Here is a 7,353-nt window from a genome sequence, read left to right on the forward strand (position 1 = left end):
CCACACGTCTCCGTTCCTTCTTATTTGTTATGGCCCAATTATTTGGGTTCCTTTTGGGGAAAATCAGGCCACATACGGCCCAAAACACGAAGAAGTTGAAAAATACTTCCTTCAAGTTGAAGATTTGAATTTTACGTCATTACATATAAAATTCTTTGAGGTCAAAAGGGTAAAATCATTTGGCGAAACCTTCTCTATTTTTGGTGATTAGGATTCAATTTTCAACTTCACCTCGTAACTTAGCGATTTTGGGTGAATAATATTCAATAATTAAAAAAAAAAAAATTTGCTCTTATATAATCAAAATATATGGTCTTGCATTGAAGTGCCAACTTTAAATATATGATGTCAATTTTCAGCTTCACTTCGTAACTCTGCGATTTTGGATAAATTATGTTCAATAATTTTTATTTATTATTATTATTTTTTGGCCCTTATATAATCAGATATATGTGTTGCATTGAAGTGTCAAATTCAAGTTTAATATAAATGATTAATTAGTTAGCAAATCACCTGAATATTGGTTAATCAGCATGTTGGTTTCATTGAAGTGTCAAATTAAAATGAATTTACGTAGCATGTTAGTTTCATACATTTTTGAGCGTTTGACATCTTTTTTTGGAGTTTGTGTCACTTTTTGAATGTTTGTCACTTTTTTTGAATATATATATATATATATATATATATAGTTTGTGTCATTTTTTTAAATTCGTTACCTTTTTAAATTTCTGTCACTTTTTTTTTTTTAGTAATTGTCACTTTTTTGAATTGTTGTCACATTTTTTTAGTGTTTGTTACTTTTTTCAAATATCTTTTTGAAATTTCTATCACTTTTTTTGTAGTGACAAAAATCTAATAAAAATGACATTTTATGTAATTTTTTAATAAAAAAGTGATACTAAACTATTAAAAGTGACAATGTATCACTTTTTATATAAAATATGTATCACTTTTTATATAAAATTAAAAAAAAAAAAGAAGTGATACAATATCGCTTTTTTTTTTTAAATGAAAAAGAAAAAAGTGACACAATATTTATAAAAAAAAGTGACATTGTATTACTTTTTAATTTTTACACAGTATTTTTTACTTCCAAAAACCTTTTCATATGATTTTTAAAAACACTCATAACTTTAAGGGTATTTTTATGAGTTGCCCTTTCTTTTGTCTTGAAAGATTTTCTTATGTAATAGGCTTTCAAGCTTCCAACTTTCCCTTTTTCCATCTACTGGTCAAGGCCCAAGTATTGGACCTTCCATTAAAAGTTAATGCGATGAGCCTAGAGAACCAATAAATACACTTGATCAAGTGTATAAATTTATATGTGATGACCTCGCAAATTGGACCCTCCATGTGGCCAACCGATAGCTACACCACGTATTCCTCCCTGCGCACAATCAACGCAAAGTCAGATGCGCACGGCTGGGACCAGCGGGGGTGGCGGTGACCGCATACACTCCGACGGTCAAGTTAGCCCCAGGTGATCAGAACAGTACCTAGGTTGTGCAAAAGGGTGGGGAGGAGAATATATATTTACTTGTTATGGAGAGCTAAATTGTAAGAGTTTCATCCTTTATTGTCTCTTGCCAAACTTGGGTATTTATAGGTGAGAACCGTTGGATGTAGGACACGTGTATGCATCTGACGGTGTGAGGTATCTACTCATAGGCGTCAATCAGCCGCGTCTATAGAGTGAGCGGGTAATTATTTCTCTCGAGTTGAGTTAACATAAAGTTGATATGTCACATCAACTAGGCTCATAGAGACGTCAAATCAATTAAACCTTGGGGCCAGAAAGGATCTTGACACAGATCTCTTTCTGAAATTGGCGGTGGATCCTCTGACAGAGAACCTCGGAATGTACTGCGCCTCGGCTTCAGGGGCGAGGACGCTTCGGTCGGTTCAGTAGATTGTATGTACCTCGCAGAATGTTAGCAGATCGACAACATTGGTGGTGGCGTCACTTCGGAACCACTTCGGATGGGTGTTGAACACTTCGTATAACACGGTGGTAGACTTTTCGAAGTGGTTCAGATAGGGGCGTAATAGTGGTCCCCCCAAATTCATGCATAAATATTTATATCATGAGTGAACTTGTTTTCCCGATCGAGTATGTCTGCCTCGGGATAGGGATCATGATTTGTGAGAACTTGTAGGTCGGTTTTCTATGTTCACCGGAGCGTTGACTTTAGGTAGACGAACTAAAGCTTCATTACTGCGTATGGAAAGAACTTATCTGAGACCGATGTATTGCCAACAGGACGATGCATTGGAAGACGGTCGAAGTTTTGTAAAGTTTAGGAGGAAACACAGCTACCGAGGCGATGACCCACAGGGGACTCCGCATCAGGTGCATCCAAACTTCGTAAAGTGGAGTGAGGAACTCATCTGCTACCGGTGCACTGACCCACAGGGGACGACGCGTTGGGAGATGGCTAAAGCTTTGTAAAGCTTAGGAGGGAATGCAGCTACCGAGGCGATGACCCATAGAGGACTCCGCGTCAGGTGTGTCTAAGCTTTGTAAAGCTGAGCGAGGAGCTCATCTGCCACCGGTGCGCTAACCCACAGGGGACGACGCGTTGGGAGATGACTAGAGCTTTGTAAAGCTTAGGAGGAACGCAGCTACCGAGGCGATGACCCACAGGGGACTCCGTGTCAGGTGCATCTAAACTTTGTAAAGCTGAGTGAGGAGCTCATCTACCACCGGTGCCCTGACCCACAAGGGACGACGCATTGGGAGATGGCTAAAGCTTTGTAAAGCTTAGGAGGAAACGCAGCTACCGAGGTAATGACCCACAGGGGACTCTGCGTCAGGTGCGTCTAAGTTTTGTAAAGCTGAGTGAAGAGCTCGATCTGAGGTGGGCATCTCTGATGTTAAATGATTTGACAGCTGTCGCGTATTTCCAAGGCGACAGTTGGGTCGATGTCCATTCCTCTAAAAGGCTGCTGCGGCTACTTATTGTAGACGGCTGGTGGTGATCGAGGCAACGCGTTTTATGCGAGCGTGAAATCAGAAACTCCCTTTGCTCTAAAAAATCTTGCACTTCTCGACATTCCTCAAGCATTTTCGGTGAGAAATTCCAGTTTTCGGTGACTCTACAGTCTCTGGTGATCATTTTCGACCGTGGAACTCCAAATTTCGTGAGTTTCAGTAAGTGTTTGAAACCTTTTCATTTCTGAAAAATGGCTTCTGAGGGTAGTCGTAGCTCGAGGAGGGGGTTGGAGCTAGTACGGATCGACGAGCCCATTCTGGTGACCTCCGAAATAGTCGAATTGATAATTGGGGGGAGAACATATGGAAGAGGCCAGATAACCCCTAGACACATCTGTACATTGGAGAGCGTCGGATTACCCCTCTAAGCTAAAGGGTGCCAACTTGAAAAGACTTAGGGCTGAATATAGGATCCCTAATAGCGTAGATCTGATCCTGCCCGAACCTGATGAGCGGGCCTGATACCCTAGGTCAAGGTGCGTAAAAATTAGCGAGGTGATTCTTAGGGCTGGTCTTAGGCTTCCGATCCACCCATTCTTCCGTATGGTACTTAGGTCGTATGGCTTAGCTCCTACCCAATTGAACCTGAACTCCTGGAGCCAAATGATGGGCTCCTGGATGTTGTGGAAGGAGGCGTCGCTTAGGGTAGAGATGCCCTTCTCTATTTTTCAGACCCTTTATATCCCCAAGGTGGCGGTTGGGGGGGGGGGGATAAGACCAGGGGCTGGTATTACCTGACCTCATGGGGTTCCCACACTCCATTCATGCTTGATCTATCAAGCTCCATTAAGGAGTGAAAAAGCTCGTGGGACGCGATGGAGGGGGAACCCCCTAGCGCCTCTTACGGTCCCCACGAAGTATTCAACACTCAGTGACTGCTGTTGTTATTAGTTTTCCTTTGTTCGTCTTTGGTTCAGATAATAACTAATATTTATGTTCTTTTGGAGGCACTCTTCCTCGGTGTGAGCTTTCCACCGATGACTTCGACATCATCTGCATTATCTATTAGCTGCCTCTGAAGAAGAGGTCATACCACCAGCTGATCAGGAAAAACATCCACTTCGTGACGCACGACTTGATGGCCTCTCAAGGTAAATGTCCCGAAGCGAATGCCTTTTAATACTTTTCGAACTCTTTACACTAGTACTAATTTACTTGTTCCCTTGCAAATAACTTTAACAAGAAGCTGCCTCTGAGGCCAGACTTCAAAACCATCCATAAGTGATGGCAGAGGCGAGAGCCCTGAAGACCTCCTCCTCGGCGTACAAGAAGCAGATGGAGGATCTGGTGGATGCCAGCAAAAGGCTCCAGCCTCCGACCGAGAAGGAGGTGGCAAAGGACCCAGACGCAAACCTGCTGCGGAAGGGCAAGAAGCCTACTGCCCCCATCGAAGCATCCAACTGTGGCGAGGCCACCTCCGGTTCTGAGGCAGACTACCATTCCTACCAGGGTAACCATCCCGGAGAGGACGCCTGCACTATCAGAGGCTTCCCCTACCCCGGCCACATCGCCAGTAGCCGCTGTGCCAATTGCCGAAGTGCTAAGGCAGCCAAAGAGGAAAAGAGCCCATCTCTCGAAGGAGGTAGACTTGTGGACATGAAGTATAAAAATAGTAAAATGCATACTAGTCAATATAGTCGTGTGACAAAGCAAGCTTATTCATCTTGAGTAGGGGGTGACGATTCATAGATAGCTCAAAGCCTCGAATTCATTTTGAGATAAGTCGTTGATCAAGTCGAGCTCACTTTTTTTTAGGAGTCAGTCAACTCATTTTTTTTGCTTACTTCATAATTTCATTTAAATGACAAATGGATTCATGGACGGTTGGGCTCGGTCCTTGCAGTCCACAAAGCCAAAGGACTTAATCGAGTCCAGGATTTGGACAACAGGATGTCTCCCTTATTGCAGTTCGGCTATTTGTTCTGATGGCCCAGAGGACGTGGGAAAGCTCATCGACCCAAGCCCCCTTCGAGGTGTCGAGCTTTCTTTTTCAGGGTATGCTTGATAGTCTTGTTTACTGCCTCAACTTGCTCATTTGCTTGTGGGTGATGAGGCATTGAGAAATCCTTCTTTATGCTCAGTTCGTCGCATAAGTAACGCATTTTCCTGTTGTCGAATTGTCTCCCATCGTCGGACACTAAGGAGTGGGGAATGCCGAATCTGCAAATGATGTTCTTCCAGAAGAATTTTTTAGTTTCACCTCGGTGATCTTGGCAAGAGGTTCAACTTCGACCCACTTGGTGAAGTAGTCAATAGCGACAATGGCAAAAGTCGCGCTTCCTCTTCCTTTGAGGAGTGGACCAATGAAATCGATGCCCTATTTGGCGACGGCCAAGGGCTGGTTACTATGGAGAGACTCTGAGAAGTTGATACTATGAGAAGACAAAGTTTAAGTTATTCTCACGTAACTCTTCAATTTTTGTTCTTCCTGTGATCGTCCATATTTTTTCATCCTTTGAGTTTTTAAACTCACTTTTGTTATCTTTCACCGTTGCATTCGAGATGACATACGTTTTTCCCAGGTCCAACTGATCGTTAAGTGCAGTAATATTTGCTTCATACAATGTTGCTATAACTTGATTACCCTGTTTAACATTAGTGCAGTTGAAAATAGTTGTAAAATATACAAGTATAATAAAATTTAAAATTATGAAAAATATTATTACTTATGTATCAGTAAATCCATAAGGATAATATTCTGATATCTGGTAGTCGAATTACGAGCAATCTTAGGCAATTGTTTTTCTATAATGACTACTTTTGTAGACCAATTCATTTATTCTTAACTTCCTAGCCTCGTTTCTAGAAGCTGGTAATGAATGATCCTTTAGATAGGCGATGATGGGTCACATCCATAATGGGGTGCCGTCTATCCATAGCACATCGTCACCTCCGGATATGGAGGGCTTCGACAAGTGTTCAATGGGGACAGCCTTTAGTAGCTCTGAATCCTTGCTGCTGGCCAGTTTTGACAGGGCATCTGCATGAGTATTCTCTAGGCGTGGGACTTGAATCAGCTTGAACCTTTCAAAAGGAGGAACTAGATCCATAACCAATTTTAAGTATGCAACCATGCTACTATCCTTGGCCTCAAAGTTTCCACTGACCTGACTCACTACAAGTTGAGAATCACTGCTTACTTGGAGCCATCTGACCTGCATTTCCTTTGCAAGTCTAAGGTCTACTAGAAGGGCCTCATATTCAGCAACGTTGTTCGAGGCATTGAAATCGAACCTTATTGCGCAATTTAGCTTGTGGCCTTCGGGGCTTTCCAAGACGATCCCTGTCCCGGAGCTAGCCTCTCCTGAGGATCCATCTACGAATAGTTTCCACGTTGGGGGCTCGGCTGGCTCCATTGTCCCCTCCATTTCTGGGGCTTTGGCAAACTCAGCCACAAAATCTGCAAGGGCCTAGCCCTTGATGACATGTCGAGGTCGGAACAGTAGGTCAAACTTATCGAGCTCGATCGCCCATTTTAGCAGGCGTCCTGACGCGTTTGTTCTCTACAACACTTGCTTCAATGGGAAGTCGGTGAGAACTTCAATTGAGTGGGCTTGGAGTATGGCCTCAGTTTCCTTGAGGCTATGATGAGGGCAAGTGTCAGTTTCTCCATGTCTGGGTAGCGTGTTTCAGCTGGGAGGAGTGCTTTACTGACATAGTATACCGGCAACTGGTGTTCATTCTCTTCTCTGACTAGGACTGCACAGAACGCCTCGTCTGAGACCGCCAAGTATAGGAGTAGTGATTCTTCTGGTTGAGGTTTGGACAACAGGGGCGCCTCTCCTAAGTGCTTCTTCAGCGCTTAGAAGACTTCTTCGCACTCAGAAGTCCATTGAAACTTCTTTCCTTGTTTTAGCAGATTGAAGAAAGGTAAGCTCTTATTTGTAGCCCTGGAGATGAAGCGACTGAGTGCGACTATCCGACCATTGAGGCTTTGGACCTCCTTTGATTTCTGGGGTGACTTCATCTCAAGCAAGGCCATTATCTTCACTGGGTTCGCTTCGATTCCTCTTTAGTTTACAATATATCCCAAAAACTGACCCGAAGCCACTCCAAAGGTGCACTTGAGGGGATTCAACTTCATTTTATATTTTCTAAGTATCTAAAAGGTTTGGTCGAGGTGACTTACGTATTTGAGGCTTTTTACTAGCATGTCGTCCACGTAGACTGATAAGTGTGATTTTGCACACTTATTTAGGTCACAAACATGACTTAATTATGAATAAAATGATCGAAATGATCGAACTGTGACTTAATTTCATTATATTTGTGAATTGTAGGTAACACCGATGGACATGGTGAAATACACGAGAAAAGACGCGAAAAAAGACTAAAATGACATAAAGTGAAAGTTCAAGGAC

The sequence above is a fragment of the Olea europaea genome, unplaced genomic scaffold, assembly GCF_002742605.1.
Source record: "Olea europaea var. sylvestris unplaced genomic scaffold, O_europaea_v1 scaffold1749, whole genome shotgun sequence".
NCBI classification, from domain to species: domain Eukaryota; kingdom Viridiplantae; phylum Streptophyta; class Magnoliopsida; order Lamiales; family Oleaceae; genus Olea; species Olea europaea.